Source organism: Vanessa atalanta, chromosome 26 (assembly GCF_905147765.1).
Source record: "Vanessa atalanta chromosome 26, ilVanAtal1.2, whole genome shotgun sequence".
Lineage (NCBI taxonomy): Eukaryota > Metazoa > Arthropoda > Insecta > Lepidoptera > Nymphalidae > Vanessa > Vanessa atalanta.
The window spans coordinates 3,462,950-3,480,801 of NC_061896.1; the positions used below are offsets into that span (position 1 = coordinate 3,462,950).

At 31.4% G+C, this 17,852-nt stretch overlaps 1 protein-coding gene across 2 annotated transcripts in view; it reads left to right on the top strand.

The window, feature by feature from the left end:
* LOC125073898 overlaps positions 1-17,852 on the top strand; it is a 108,591-nt gene that overhangs the window by 46,108 nt on the left and 44,631 nt on the right. The window contains exon 1 of one of the 2 annotated variants that reach the window (XM_047684986.1): positions 6,821-6,945. The exons of the other annotated variant lie outside the window; for it this stretch is intronic. The gene's annotated coding sequence lies outside the window, so the exon portion shown is untranslated. Of the gene's footprint in view, positions 1-6,820; positions 6,946-17,852 lie in introns of those variants that run through there. 2 annotated transcript variants of the gene reach the window in all.

The window sequence follows — 17,852 nt, forward strand, 5'->3', positions numbered from 1 at the left end:
CTAATAACGTGGAGATACTATGCTTCTAGCGTTCTTGCCACCGTTTCTCTAGATCCTTATACGTACGGTTGATATTTTTGATTTTGATTTGTATTTCATGCCTAGATGTAAATGATTATTGTTTTAATAGTATTATTCTTTGTTTAAGATGCACTTTTGAATTTATAAGATTTTAAATTAACATGTTTATTTTTATTACTATAATTCTAATGTTTTTATTAGTCACACGAGTCTCGTGAACAAGACATTCGTAGATAATGTCCAAACATCGAGTTCCATCAAATAAAAATAAAAAACATGGTAAATATCCCGTTTCAAATACTTTTGAATTTAATTGTAAAACTCTGTTCTATAATTTAAATCAAAATTAAAATATAGAATACATTCAAGTCGTCGTCAAGAAAGGTGCAGGGTCTCAATTTGGATTATATATTATTTTTATGTGTGTTCGGGTATGTAACTTTGTCACCACCGTCCATAGATATTAGCGTTATTAAAAATACTAACCATTCCTACATCAACAATGAGCCACTAATCTTGGAATCTATGACGTTATGTCCCTTGTGCCTGTAGTTACACCGGCTCACTCTTTTCACTACAACAATACTAGGTCAGCAATTACTCGGTGTTAGAATATCTGACAATTGGTTACCCTTACACAGACGGGCAGTCTTTTAAAGATGTAAGGCTTGAGTTTTGTGTTGTTTTTTACATATGGATATTCACCCACCCACTTTTAGTAGTATTACAGCTCTTTACCTTCCTCCCTAATATTATTTGGAGATTGCATAACACAAATACATTGAAAGTTATAAAAGTCAAATATCTTGATTCTAAACAGAAGCATTACACATGCTTACTGATCAAAAATCTACCGACGGTTCGGAAATAAATACCTCGGACCTGAGAAGAGCCGGCAAGAAACTCAGGATAGGACGATTTTATATGCAAACACTACTTTACTTGTAAGTTTAACATACAATATTTATTTAAGTTATTTTTTTTTTCCAGTACTCATATCTCCACGAACGTATTAGCCGTGCCTTTGATGTAAATTTTATATATCTTATTTGAATTAACATCAAGCTACGTTTTTTTATTTGTCTCCACATTACTAATCAATTATGAATCTAAGCTAAATAAATATCTGCATTAACATAATTCTCTGACTAAGGCACTTGGCTATCAGGGCTTGAAACAGCTACGATTAAAAAACTAGACGAGTAAATACTTTCGAATATCTTAAAAAAATCTTGATTACAACTACTTATATACAGGAATTAAAAGGTTTTATTTTTGAGTCAGTTATTAATAAAACTAGGTAAACAAAAGCTGATAGCAAAAGAAAAATATTGGTACGTCTTTTGACAAATATTTCCAAAGTTAGTTGTCAACAAAAATTGTCAGTACGTTTTGTAATTGGTGAATTGCAAACAGTTGCGAATAAAATATCCAATGATTTTAGTTAAACCGCACTGTACTTCTAAGTAAATATTTAGTCCTTCAATAGCAACATTGTCGAATCACGGCGAGTGACTGGCCTTAATAAACAGTTATCATCTTTGAAGTGGACCTGAATCTTCATTCATTTCAAGCCTCAATGGAGGCACTCGAGTCTAAATGTAGACGTTATAGGTTTTGAGTTAGCTGACGGTTATCGGCACACGTGCTGTACAGGATATTATGACTTTGCTTTTATTTCATGTACTGTTGTGTTAGTGATGTGATCAAATCGATACTTTTGAATCGATAAAAAATATATATATTTATGTACGTATTGTTTTTGTTAGTTATAAATTTGGAATAATATATAATATCCAACATGGATACTTGGTAGATTTGTGAAAACCCATCTGGGTACGTACTACCCACTCATAATATCATATTTTCTACTACGAAGCAACAATACTTAGTATTTTTATGGTCCGGTTTAAAGGGTGAATGAGCCTGTGTAACTACAGGCACAAGGGAGATAACATCTCATTTGCAATCTCAAAGTTGGTGGCTCAATGGTAATAAAAAAAAAGATTAAATTTCATACGCCACCAATGTCTATTGGCAGTTGTGACCACTTATCAGGTGGCCCATAAAATAAAAACATGAAACTAAAGTTTTTGTAATTTAAGCTACGAAATATTTTTTTAAAGACGTCATGTTTTACATGAGATTATCATGTAAAACAAGACGTCTTTAAAAATCATGAATTACATATACGATCGAAATAATAGAAAAAAGAAAGTATAATATAGTTATTTACAACGGAACAAATTATATGCATCTTTTTGTTTCAACAGGGCCACGCTTAGCAGATAATGTAAAGAGAATAATAATTAATATAAAACAAAATCTTGTTATTTAACGATGTTTCTAGTTGTTCCTTTCAAGTTCTCTAGAGGTATTTTTAAATATATTTTTTTGAACAAAACATCCAACGCTATAATTATGAGCTATTTTTTCTTAACTAAGGAGAATTATGTGTTATTATAATAATTACCTTGTTTAACGCTCTTAGAAATTATAATAAGTTAAATAAAATAAAAATACTCGACGAAGCCGGTAGCTACTTGTTTACAAAATTGTTTAACATACCATTTGTGTTCTACGTTTGAAATAATTTAACATTGGAAATTAAAAATAATCAGTACATATATATTCATAAGTATCTGAAAACGTATTTTTATCGTATTTTGTTTGTAGCACGTTGCATCAATAATAAATAATAATTAAAAAGGCATTTTGATGTTTCCAATAAATTTGACACAAAGATAGCATAAAATTAAAAGTTTTAAAATTAAAAATTCCTATAACATCTTTATCGTATCGATAATCCAATATCGACAAAGTACAACACTCTGTGCGATATGCGCTGCGGTCGTTCACCCTGCGCACACGCTACTAATGAATGCATTCGTATATAGATAAAAAAATATTCTTTCTAAACGCTTTGTAATATTCTATGATAAATTAATATGATAATTGTAGGCATTTATGTTATTTTGTAAAGGTATCCAAGGCCAAATGAAACTGTTTAATGAGCTTTATAATAAAATTTCAGCAGTACACAGACGGGCTTGCACAAAGAACTAGCAGCAGGTTAACTAAAAAAGTGGCAGGTTTACTATAGACGTGATTTACTGGAGAATTGTAGTGGTTTAGCGTACATAGATGCACTATAATATGTCTAGTATGGATAGATTTAATACTTTCCACTTAACGCAACATAAATACGCAATGAACTCAAAAAAATGCATCTTTAAATAAAATCGTACTTACCCATTATAACCTTATGAATACAAACACAGATTATACAATATAACACCTGCGCTACACACAGTCACAATACACATGGAACGATTATTTGTTATTAATATTTAATATTCGAAGTGAATTATTATCATGACACAAATGTTAGATTCTCAAAGGCCATGTCGTGGGAAGCATTCAATCTTGCGGCCTTCGGTATGACCTCCGTACAATTATATTATAAGTTATTAGATTTCGTAATACTTATTCGCGGTCTATTATTTTGTATTCGTCTGAAGTTGTCTTGCGTATCAAACGTTTTACTTGATTACGGCGAATAAAGACGTGTTCCTACGTGTTTGAATATTTATAGTCTTTAAATAATATGTCTTAATACATAAATAAACTTAAAGGCAAAATTCATCGGTATCTTTTGACTGCGTTTCATTCAAGACTTCGGGTATATTCTGGGTATGCGTAAGGTGTCTGATATTTCATGACAAGACATTTGGACAAGCGCACTTTATCCTAGATGCTTGGATAAGTTAACTTTTTGATACACGACAGCAGTCTGCCTATCTCGTTATAAGATAAATATTTTGTCCTTATTTATTGAATGTCACAGATCAACTAGAATGATTCAACTAGACTCTAAAGCATAATTATTTGTAATGCTAGACTAGCCGAGTAAATCTATGATTGCTAACACTTCACAAAACGAAATATGTCACCTGGTCTAAACAAATACAAACAATAGAACCAGTATGAACTACTATTACAGATTTATATAGCATAGCATTAGCAGCCCGTAAATGTCCCACTGCTGGGATAAAGGCCTCCTCTCCTTTGAAGAGAAGGTTTGGAGCATATTCCACCACGCTGCTCCAATGCGGGTTGGCGGAATACACATGTGGCAGAATTTCGTTGAAATTAGACACATGCAGGTTTCCTCACGATGTTTTCCTTCACCGCCGAGCACGAGATGAATTATAAACACAAATTAAGCACATGAAATTTCAGTGGTGCCTGCCTGGGTTTGAACCCGAAATCATCGGTTAAGATGCACGCGTTCTAACCACTGGGCCATCTCGACTCTATTTATATAGTGGTTAGTTTGTTTTTATAAACATAGTTAATTCATCAATTATTTCTGTGAAGGTAGAAAATTAACAAACACAGGAAAATTTTATCACGAAACTTACAATTGTACATATTTATTACCCGTATTGCGTTTAACGATTAAAACTTTAATACGAAGGTTGATTGTCTGTAAAATAAAACCTGTATCAGCACTTACAGTGTTTTGTATATCTGTGTTAACGGAATGTATAGCCTATTCCAATTAAAGAAGGAATAAAGATAAAAAACCTTATGAATCTGCGGCTCTACCGCGCGAAATTTGTAAAACACGAACTTCCAAACCCCGTCTTACCTTAGGGGTGGAGTTTGGTAAGATCCGTTCTTAGCGGATGTCCACAACCTACAAAGAACCTGCCAAAATTCAAGTTTGTAGGTGTTATAGTTTCTGAAATTTCGTGATTAGTCAGTGAGTGGTATTTCGCTTTTATATTTATTTTTTTATTTTTTTATGGCATTGCTTGGCGGACGAGCAAATGGGCCACCTGATGGTAAGTGGTCACCACCGCCCATAGACAAAGGCACTGTAAGAAATATTATCCATTCCTTACAACACCTATGCGCCACCAACCTTGGGAACTAAGATGTTATGTCCCTTGTGCCTGTGATTACACTGGCTCACTCACCCTTCTAACCGGAACACAACAATACAGTGTACTGTTATTTGGCGGTAGAATATCTGATAAGTGGGTGGTACCTACCCAGACGGGCTTGCACAAAGCCCTACCACCAAGTAAAAATGTACATATAGATTTATGCTCGCAACAATCCGATGTCAAATGTTATTTATTTAACTTTTGTTTTCTTGTGGTTGGAATAGACTACGCAAAATATATTTTTCAACTTTTAGATTAGCACTAAATCCTAAGTTTTGTTTGTTTGAACGTGCACGTGTGTGTGTAAACGTATAGAGATATAATTAAGTAACGGATCGAAAGTGTTATTCTGTGAGAATCACTTCATCACTATATCTCACTCGTTTATTTTGAGCCGTTTACAAAATTAAAGGATTAATGTTGTAATTATTTAATCCTATACTTCGCGATCGTGTTCTGCGGTGAGTTTCGAGTTTTTCTTTTTCTTTCATCCAGAATATCGACACAGTAAATACTATTTTAAAAAAACTTCGTAATTTTGCTTTATTGTTAGCTCGATTTTATGCAATTTTATGAGAAAAGTGATTATAATATATTTCGAACACGATACTTATAAAACAGAGAATCAGCCTCCGAGGACAACAAAACGTCTAGACTTCCGAAACCAGACGCATTACAACAACTTCCCTTATAAAGTTTTAAATAACTTCTTATGGGGAATAAAAGAGAATAGTCTTAATAATCTCATGTTCTTAACCAGAATTTGTTTGGAAGAGATCGTTCTAATAGCTATGTTCGTTAAACCATCTTTTGTTTCTACTTAAAGTTAATTTTATTTTTGTTTAATAACAGTATTACCTTTACTTTTATGGTGTATATTAAAGATGTTCTATCCTAAAGTTAAGAGTAAATGTAAATGAAGTTTTCATGGCTTCTATTTGTGGATACCACTGGTCAGTTTTACTCAGGGCAAACAACCACAACAACAGGGACCATCGGGGCAAATGCCCTGGGGCCTCCACATAAGAGGGGTCCCCACAACAGAGATTCCGACGAGATAACAAATATCTAGATATAGTAAAATTGTAATAATGTTACCAATTACTATTTTAAAAGTCACCGATATAAGTAAATAAATTATAGCCCACTGATTGAAATTAAAATATTAAAATTAATTCATAATATAATTTTATTAGGCCTCTACGCCTCTATTGTTCTAGGGTCTCCTCTTCTTTGTCCAGACCTTTAATTCTGACACTTATTCTGACTCCAAACATAAAAATAGCGCTGTGTTCTTGGTTCGAACTGCAAGTGAGTCAGTGTAATTAGTACAAGTGACATAATTATCTTAGATCCCATGGTTAGAATTGATCGTGTAAACTGTAGACATACCATTTGGTGGACGGTGGAAGCAAAAATAAATATTCTGCCAAACACAATCGATTTTATTACGCTTAGTATAAAAACAAATATGTATTTAGTTTCCTAAACATTGACTCAATTCTAACAGAAACCCTCTCTTGGCTATATATTAGTTAAATGCGAACGAGATGAATGAATTATTTACTATAATACTAGGAAATGTAGTAGTAAGATGTGACTCATCGCGAAGTTAGTTTTTGCCGTAAAAATCGGGTCAAAACAAACAAATATGTAAGTCTATAGGTATAAAGACGTAAGTCGCTTGCAAAATATCAATAACATCTTAAAATATCCTGTTGTAGTGATATAATTGGTATTATTTGCCTTATTCGTGATTCATAGTTAGTAACGCGTGTGGAGAGACGAATGACGGGTGTCCATTATGTGGTCGTTTTTTTTAATTTGATTTTTGCCGTGAAAAAGTGTATTTTGCGATGAAAAATGCTTAAGTTAGTGCGTTTTGTGTTACAATTATTTTCTTATTAATTAATTAAATTTAAAGTTTAGTGAAGAATTAATGGTTTTGCTCATTGGTTGAGATAAACAGGTGGGTTTTTATTTTTAAACTTTAAAAAAGCAAACCTTGGGTTGTAAGTAATAGAGTATTAAAAAAAAAACGGTATAAATTTTTTAATTTTTAATTTTTTGTAATATTCAGTACGCTTTTGACGTTTACGAAATTTAGTTTAAGGATAAAATATGTAAAGTAATAATTCTGTTATATATAATAACATTGTTATGTAACGGTTTGATTGATTATTCTACATGTTCCTTAATTACATACAGCTGGTTATTTTCCAATGGAGATGACAATGAGAATTCGTCACGTGTGAAATCGCTTTGATGAACAGTTTTTCCAAAAGACAGGAAGTTAGACTTTTTAAGTAGATTTTGATTATCTGTATGACGTCATCGTTAAATGTCATTATTGTTATTTCGAACGCTTTTTAAAATGACCTTATTCATTAGTAAAAAAGATAAAAGAAAGTTTCCAATTTTAAATGACTATTAAGTATTATTTTGTTTGTTGATTTAAGTAACTACAATAAATACAATTTTATGTCGAAAATATTATCATGTGTGGCTTTATGATAGGATCCGTATGCTAGGTAAATACATAAAAAAATCAAAGTCAAATGAAATACGTAATTTGAAAAGATGTCTTGAGAAATGTGCATGTGTCTCTTTCTAACAATATTAGTTATCAAAACATATCATACTAATCTAAATGAGTACACAATAAATAAATCAGGATTTATTTTTGAATTGCATCTTCACGTTATGATTTTTAGTTTTTGATTAACTATTGTATCTGTATTCCTTCTGATACTGTTTTCGTAAATCTTAGTTTTCAAGTGCGATTTGTCTGCGGTTTCTGCCGTATAGATTTGAAGGTTCTGAACTTGGATGTCGTATTGCGTTACCGAGTGGCCTACATTTCGGTTAAATAAGGATCAAAAATATATTACACAATATTAACGAATGTTTACGTATAAACAACATTAAGAATTACTGATAGGTGTATTTATAACTAATTGGATACGTATGTTTGTTTTATGATATGAATATTTGTCTGAGGATACGAATTCATTTGTATATTTTTAAAACATTCCGTAACTGTCCAAGCGGTGAGCAAAGCCCTGCTTACCTCTAAAGGAGAAGAAGAAAGTCGATACCCCATTAATGGATGGTCTATTAAGTATTATTATTCAATAAAAAAAAATAAACGTGATTTTCACTTCATCGATAGATATTCTAGTCATGGTCTAAAATAAAACTTACTCGACAATTTTGAAAAAAATATTGTTAGAAATTTTCTCGTTGGATGCCACTCGAATTGAGAGACTGATCTTTTAGTGGAAAACGTGATCAGATTACAAAAGGACAAAATTGCAATTAATAACGATTTAAATATTCATTGAATGGGTAACTAAACTAAACTGCTTATAGAATATATCATGTCATATTGTCAATATCATATATATCACGAAAAACTGCGAAAAAGGAAATGTAAAAATGGGGCACACTTTGTTAATATGAAACTTATTCGTAAATTCAAATCATTTCTAAAAAATAAATTGGTAAAGAAGGCATATTATTTAATACAAGATTATATAGATGATAAAAAAGCGTGGAGCTAATACTTGTTAACTGCTGGATGTATTATAAACATAGATATATAATTGTATTTAACTAACATGACTTTTGTATTTTTAAATATTTAAAAAGAGTAGCTACTGAGTTCCTAGCCGGTTCCTTTCAGTAGAATCTGCACTTCGAACCGGTGGTAGCTTCACTTAATATAAAGTATATTTTGATTTTGATATTAAAATAAAAGAGTATTATTCTAATAAATTTATATCTATACTAATATTACAAATGTGAAGTAATTATGTCTGTCTGTCTGTTTATTATATTTTCACGATTAAACTACTGAAGCGAATTTGATGATGAAATTTGGTATGAAGGAAGCTTGAACTTTAAGAAAAAACATAGGCTTTTTTACGCTTTTTTACAGACACGCGAGCGAAACCGCGAACGAAAAGTAGTTTCATATATATTGATAACAAAGCGACAAACGATATAATGTTTATTATTATCGTAAATAATAGTCAGATAATGTCAGCCGTTGGTAGACTTATTGGCGCTGTTATAAATTATATGTTATTTATTGTTATATGTACATACCTACATATGACATCATAATATGTAAATGGGAGTTCTTATTGTTGTTATATGTTACGGTGTTCGTACGTTCACTGAGTCGGTTTTGATGAAGTTTATAATTGTTATATTATGAATTTTGGATGGTTTGGATGGATGTTTGTAACGCTACGAACGTGAACGTCATTCTGGCTGAATGGCATCTGAATGAAATTTGTGACCGAGTTAGATTAAAGTCTAGAATAGCACATAGATTACTTTTTACCTGACAAAAAAACATAAATACAATTTGCAATATATTGTGTTAGAGATATTTTATCGTAAACAAGAATATGAAATTCACACTTGTGACGATTTTTTTTTAATTTTCAACGAGTAATAAGGATTATTTTGTTCGTCGATTTAAAAACCTAGAACAAAAAGTATCACGTGTGGCTTTTCTTATTAGAGTTATACGCTAGTTGATTACATAAAAATATCAAAGAGCGACGAATATGTAATTTGAAAAGTTGTCTTGGGAAACGTGTGTTTGTCTCTTTTTAACAAGAATGCTTATATCGAACCCTTAATTATCTTATAAGTACAGAAGCATTAAACCCGGATTATTTAGTAATATTATCTTTTAAAACCTCCTTCGATTACAAAGAAACACACAGATAATAAATACAAAAACAAGTACATCCAGCTAAAAACAATGATTTCTATTATTGTGAGATTTCGTCAAGCCCTTCTTAGAAGTAAATACCTACTGCTTTACAGGGCTTTCTCTACTCCTTAGGCTACCTAACAATACTACCGGTATGTCACGGAAAGCCCTAGGCTTGGCGATTTATGCAAACCTTTGATTGCATAATATTGTTCTACAAATAAAATTGTGAAATTATCTTCGAAAATGTTTTCGTAGAATTAAAGAATTCGGTCTTTGCAATAATTAACTAAAACTGTTAGTATAATACCAAGTACATTTATTAATTGACTAGCTGAACCTGAGGCTTTACTCGCGTGAAATTTATAAAACAGAAACTTCCAAAACCCCGTTTTACTCCCTTAAAATCCTAGTCCTAAAAGTTTCGTAAAATTACTGGATGTTTACTAATAAGGAATTAAATTTCAAGTTTGTAGGTGTTACAGTTTGGGATTAACTTGTGAATGGTATTTCGCTTTTATATATAGATTTATGTTTTATCTACTAAGTCAAAAGTCAACATAAAAAATATTTTTATTTCAATTTGGAAACTTGTTACTTCTAAGGTCTAAGTTTATAGTGATATAACTTAGCTGACCTTGCTTAAATATATCGATATTTCTCATATTATTTGATAGCGGTTTTCTATCGATCGATAATAATAAAGACCTTTGAATTTCAAATGGAATGTCTGTTATGGCTTTTTATATACGTGTATAAAGATAATAAAAAAAATTATAAAGTTGTCACTGTTATCATCCGATGACATCTCGCTGAACACATACAGTTGCTTTGAATTAAACCTTAATTGCTTCAATATAGAGATTAAAATCATATAATTGCAACACAAATATATTTACCATTTTAAATTAAACTGTAATCACATTACATTAAAGTTTAAATTTCCGCAATGTCATCTAATTTAATGTCTTAATTAATGAGTTGTATAATTCCACAGATAAACAATGGATATGTAAAAACGAGAAATAATTAAGGAATGACGGTTGTCAGAACAGGATTGACGCTTTAATGTTATTAAGATAAAATGAACTAGTGTTGTAACTATCTTGATAATAAATATATCGATTAAAATTTATTTGTATACTTTACATTTACGGCTAAAGATCACGTCTTCTAAGAAGTGTTTTTTTTACCGATAATATGTATATAGGTACACTTTATTTATTTCTGTGTTCTTTATACAGAGATTAGTAAAGTTTAGTCGATTGTATATATTATTTTAATCTAGATATTGCAGGATTGTGTCTGCCTTTTTTTTTCTTAGTTATATTCTTCCGTGTCTATCTCTTCTATGTCTTTATGTTTTTTATACTAAGTCCTCTTTTGTCTTTTTTAGTATTTTTTATCTGTATCGTATAATAATCCTTTAAACAAATTAGTGCCTAACTGTTATTACAGGCACAAAGTGCATAAAATCCTAGGTAGAATTTATTATAACGAATTTGTTTGTGGAGAAAAATAGATTTAATTCCAAAACATATACTGAGTTTTTATTTGTGTTAGGGCTTTGTGCAATCCCGTCTTGGTAGGTACCACCCACTCATCAGATATTCTACCGCCAAACATCAGTACTCAGTATTGTTGTGTTCCGGTTTGAAGGGTGAGTGAGCCAGTGTAGCTACGGGCACAAGGGACGTAACATCTTAGTTCCCAAGGTTGGTGGCGCATTGGTGATGTAAGGAATGGTTAATATTTCTTACAAAGCCATTGTCTATTGGCGGTGGTGACCACTTACCATCAGATGGCCCATTTGTTCGTCCGCCTACTTATATCATAAAAAAAAGAGTTTGTAAATTATAATGACGATCCATCTGCGATTTGTTTGATCCAAGTTTGTAATTCACTTGGTCATTTGGTTCCTTAACATAATATATATCAACAAAATTTTATCACTTATATCAATATATTTTATCACATATTATTATTAAGTACTTATATATGCATAGATTTTAATTAAATTACTTCAAAGACACAATACCAACCAGTTTGTCTAAGCTTACTTAGTTGCATTAATCGTTTAATTAATTCGAGATTTCAAAGCTTTGAACATTATATCGATGTTATCAAACGTAATTTTCTTACCATAACCTTTGACAATTAACGATATTACGTCACTAATTCAATGGGCTTTGCTTATCGACGATCGTTTATCGATAACCTATCACTAGTTGATCAGATAAGCCGACGGTTTTGCAATGTTTTATCCGAGATATATAGGATTTCCTTTTAAAAAAAAACACGTATTGGAAAGTCGAAGGAAGCTGTTTTATATTCACAGTATTTGCAACCGTATGTCATTGTACGTCTATTATTTAGCATGCTGTGCATTCGTACAATTTAATTAGCAATTTATCGCGCGTCTTACGGTTACAATTCAAATAGATACTGAATCTCATATGTCATACTTGTAGTTTCAAGCGACTACGCTCGTGGTTTCAACTGCGTGTTGAGGCGTTTTTTTTTTTGTAATTAATCCTGTGATTTCTATTCATATTCCGTATTCCGTGTTTATTGGTTAAATAGCATAGATAAACTTGTATTTATACTGTTAGTATAGATAACTATTTATAATAAAAATATATATAACTGTTAACTTACCTTCTCGTTACCTTGGTTCCACATCCATGATGAAAGCCAGCAAGCCATTTAATGATGTTTGGCATCTTTACATAAGAGACAATAATATAAGCTTATTAATTAATTTTAATTTGTTGATACCATGCTAAGGGCCGACAGGAAAATGAACTATCTGATTGCAAGTGGTCCATCCATAGTCATTGGTGATGTGGGAAATATTAACCATTCCTTATACCGCCAATGCTCCACCGACCTTGGTAATTAAGATTTTACGTCTCTTGTGCCTGTACCCTTCATTCACCCTTCGAACCGAAATACAATCATACCAAATTGCTGTTTGGCGGTAGAATATATTATGAGTGGGTGGTACCTACCCAGACTTGCACGAAGCTGTACCGTACCACCGAGGAAGTTTATTAAACCCATAAGAATGAAGCAGTGGTACTTGGTCTTAAAATGTCTTAGATTTTCGCGATTATTACACATTGAAATAAAACTAGTTTTTAACGGATTTAATCGCGTATATTAATTATTTTAACATCCCGACTTTTCGAGCACTTTGCAGTGTTCGTGGTCACGGGCAGACTGCCCGTTAAATCCGTTAAAAACTAGTTTTATTTAATTGGTCTTAAAAGTTCTTAATTGGATGATTTTCCAAGTCTTAGTCTGTATTGGAGAAAATTAATACATCACTACGAGTACCTATACATATATAAGTTTATATGTCTCGGTGGCTATATGACGTGAATCTTAACCGAAAATTTCCACAAACCTGGTCAAGCACGGAGCTGTGTTCTTGTTATCATAAAATGCTATTTTCAGAATAATTCTACCATCTGTATTCTGTATTCAGCAATTCGCACTGGAGTAGCATGGTGAATAAAGCTCTGACCATTTCCTTTAAAAGGTTCTAATGCGCGTCGTTTAGTCAGATTAGAGAATTAGCCAGTCTCAAAATAAATATAAAAAACGTTCAACAATAAAGTGTTATTTGCATACAGTGTCCACTGGTCAGAGAGGCTGTGGTTAGTGAAATCAGTGGTTTATATAGAAAGTGTAACGTAGTAACGTAACACTTCGTGGTATATCAGATGCATGTAGAAATGTTTATTTATTTTATTAGTTTTAATGGGGTTAGTGGTATTGTGTTTTTTTTAAACATGGTTTTATACAAAGAGGCCTTAGTTGTTTCTATTGAAAGTCTAGTGACACTCGTTTTAATGCAATGAATGAAAGTTGTATGAAATTGTACAGTTCATGACGTATCCAAGGTTCCAGCTAGATCGTTGTTATCTTCGAAAACATTACTAGTAACGTGACAGTTGTCATTCTTTTGCATCTAAATCTGGAGTTATCGTTGAAACATAGAACGATTTTTAATGATTTTTTTTTTTCAATTTGCTGTCAAACACTTTATTACAAATGGATGAATAAAACGTGTGTTATGTATTTTTGCTATTGGGATTACAACTTTGTGTCATAGTTCAGATACTAATTAATAATCAATAAACTTAAGAATTATTTATTCAAATAATTACGATTGAATTTGTCAACACAATATGTTAAATTTTTTGGCGAAACTCTATACGTGCTAAGGTTGTCGGTTAATAATCTAACCTATATTTTTTCATACAGACTACTAGGCTAATTAAACCTAAAATAAAATAAAACGACGTTAAATATCAGAATCTTGTCTTGTCACACTTTCTAAACGGAACGTTTTACGTTCATCAATTAGTTAAAGAAAATTTTCAAATATGGATACTTAATTCTTAAGCCTTCTCACAGTGCAAGCAATGTTAAGAATTTCTCAAACGGTGTCACGAACATTATTCAAGATGTCTTAGAAGTGTTTAAAATGGCGCCACGTTTAGTTGGTCGTCATTACCATAATCAACGCTAAGAATTATTAATTTGCTAGCTCATTGCTATGGTTTCTCTCAGAATGTACGGATTTACCTACATACGTTTCGTTATAGTACTTTACGAGGTGTTCTCGAATTTTCTATTTAATTCTTAAAAACTTTCATATTTCTATGCGTGAGTGTTCAAAGTCTTTTGTATCAGAATTCATAGATTGTGCAACTTCTGATTATAATTTTGTCATGCAGTTGAAGATTTAAGATCAATAAAGTTTTAAAATAAAAAAAACTACACTACACGACAACGAATAAATATGATATACAGAAATTAGGTTAATTGGCTAATATAGCCCACCTGTTATAAAAGTTTATAACCAGAAATTAGTATTAAATCTCAAAATAATCACTATCATCAAAGTAATGTCGATCAACAGTATCAATGTATGCAATTATAACTGTTCCCTGTGGGTGGTAAATACCGAATCGGATATTACTCATTGGGTCATTATTTATTATCTGTGTTGTCGATATGACAGATAAAATGGCGGCAACCAAATGATTTATTTAAAGTTTTGTTTTAAATTTTTCCAACCTGCTATTAAATTATTCACAAATAAAATAATATTTTTTTCAAGATGTTTCTACGAACATTTTGAATCGTCAATAAATAAAATTTTATATTCAAGATTCGGAGTGTAGATTATGACCCTTTTTTAGCAGTATTCAGTTAATATGCCTTACATAATAAATTATTGTTTTCAATATAACATTGAATTTTTTTAATCACATTATAAATTATAAAACCAGAATTATCATTATAAACGTCAATTGTCCAAATTGCCCATTTATAAAACTTAACGTCTTAACTCCGTTAAGGTTTTCATGCCAAAAAATGTATCCAATAAAAAAGAAGTTTGGAATGCTGTATTCGAATTTCGAACGTCATCTTGTCACTGTGGGAGACCCGCAAACACGTGTGGTTGGCGCCAGAGCACGCGTTTATAATTTACTTTTGTGCTGCCAGATAAAAAAAATATTTACAACCTGTTTTTTTTTTTTTAATTTAGATAACGATATCAGTATTTTTATTTAATGTTTTGTTATATATTATTACGTATGCCAATATTATACTTATTGTTAACGTTGTTTTTAAGTTATTTATCCTATTGTATAATTGAGGTTGGATACATGTTTTAATATTTTCCATAATTATATTGGTGTCAATTTTTTTATCTAACTGTTAAAACCATAATTTTTTAAATGTTTTTTTGTTATTTTTTCTATGTTCAGAAGATCAGACTTTAATTATTGTACAACATGAGATTCACAAAAGACAATAAATAAAACCGTAATAACTTACACCTGGTTAATAAATATTAGTTAACTGCTTCGTTAATCTAGGGCCTGTATATTCTGAGATCTAGGGTAAGTATCCTCAGTCGGGACATTAAAAAGTTATTGGGTTTCCCTTCGAGAAATTCTCATTAGCAGCCCAGAGTTTGGAAATTGGTTGTGTTCCGGTTTGAAGGGTGATTGAGCTAGTGGAACTTACAGACACTAGTGACATAAAATCTCAGTTTCCAAATTCGGTGGGGCATTGGTTATGAAATAAATTGTAAAAATTTGCATATAACATCAGGGGCCACCTGAATGTCCGCCGATGCCATCAAAAAATTCAACCTCGTGCCTCGGAAAGCATCTAAAAGAGCCGATCTTGCTGAACTCTTTCCGGTCGTTTCGCTCGCCAGTGGGTACGCATTATCTCATGGAATGAAAAATTCGTTCCATCAGATTATGCGTATCTACTTATGAATTATAATATATTGCTATATATGTAATAATATACTTATGTATACCTCCGTGGCTGAAATCGGTCAAGAGGACGCTAACACGTCATCATCAACTCTCATTTATAACGATTACACTTTTTAAATATACATACTACATCAAAAAGTTTGTATAACAATTAATCTTTTTTTTACAAGGCAACACCGATCATGTGAGTAATTCATGAATATTCATTAGTTATCTCTGACCGATAGCGCTGGCATGTTGTCTGAGGTATTCTGACTTATTTAAAATGACACTGATCTTTTTGTTTGTATGAGTTGATTGTTACCTTCTAAACTTGTTATTGTTATACCCACTGACGAAATAATAAAGGTTCTTTGTTAGAATCATGCAACGATATACAAGTAAAGTATCAGTTTAAAAATTATAAAACATTGTTATTGATTTATTTTAAAAGGACAGTTTAGATCTCAGGTCCTATGAAATGAAGTTCATTTCTAATGTAATATTATTGATCACTTCTGAAGCCTCGAAAATGCAAGGTTATGCGAGCTGACGATTTGAAAGTCAGTGATTTAATCCAGTTTTGCAATTGTCAGGTTATTTGTTATTTAAGAGGGATTTGATAATGTTTTAGTAAATGCATTATGCAAAAATGTGTTTTAAATCAAATAAAAAATACTCTTTATTGTATACCAATAAACACATACATAAATAATATTCAAGAAAGATGCACCAGAGGCGGCGTTATCACTTAAACAGCGATCAACAGGCAACTTTATGGTAGAGGAAAAAAACAGAGGTAAAAAAAGAGGTGTACTATATACATAGCATAGATAAACATAGTATATAAATACATTTTTTTTTTATGGCATTGGATGGTAAGTGGTCACCCCGCCTATAGACAAAGGCGCTGTAAGAAATATTAACCACTTCTTACATCACCTATGCGCCACCAACCTCGGGAACTAAGATGTTATGGTTATGTCCCTTGTGCCTGTGATTACACTGGCTCACCTACCCTTCTAGCCGGAATACAACAATACAGAGTATTGTTATTTGGCGGTAGAATATAAAATACAAATACATTAAACTGAATGAATAATATCTTAAAAATATGTATAAATATTTAAAATTTATATACCTACATATGCGTATATTATATTCTTACATGATTACGTTCATATATATGATTTCCTCCTGTGTGACCATTTGTTGGTGTTTTGAGTTAGCCGATATTGCTCAAATGTAGAGAAGCTTTGCAGCAAAACTTCATTTGTTCGGTTAAATTAATTTTATTATTCGGTCGGTTATATTACGGAATTTAAGACACATGTCCGTGATATATAGATATTATTCTAGGGATAGTGCGTTTTAGTCGGTGTGGTGTAAATTTATGTGCGAAAGTTAATTTTGACCAAAATAAGAAACGTGAAAATGACCACAATTGAATAATAAAATTAAATAAAAAATATTAAATAATAAAAAAAATGTAAAAACTGGTTATAAAATTTTAAATCTGAACTTATCAATTGTGATGTTTCAAAATCTAGCGAGACACAATTAATTACTTATAAGATTTAGAAGGTAAAACTAGTTAAAAATCTTCAGACCATTTCAAACTCTTAAGAATATAAATGCATTCATTACTTTGATAAAAATCTGTTACATTAACAATCAACAGAAGAATGACATATCGATTTAATGTAACTTATCGATTTTACGTTTGACTCGATGATAATCGAGTTTAAAATTACATTCGACAAAACATACCGTGCCGAATTGTGACAAGCGAGATTAAGCATTTATTACCACAGATAATAATTTTTTTATTTCACCGGTGTCTTATTGCGA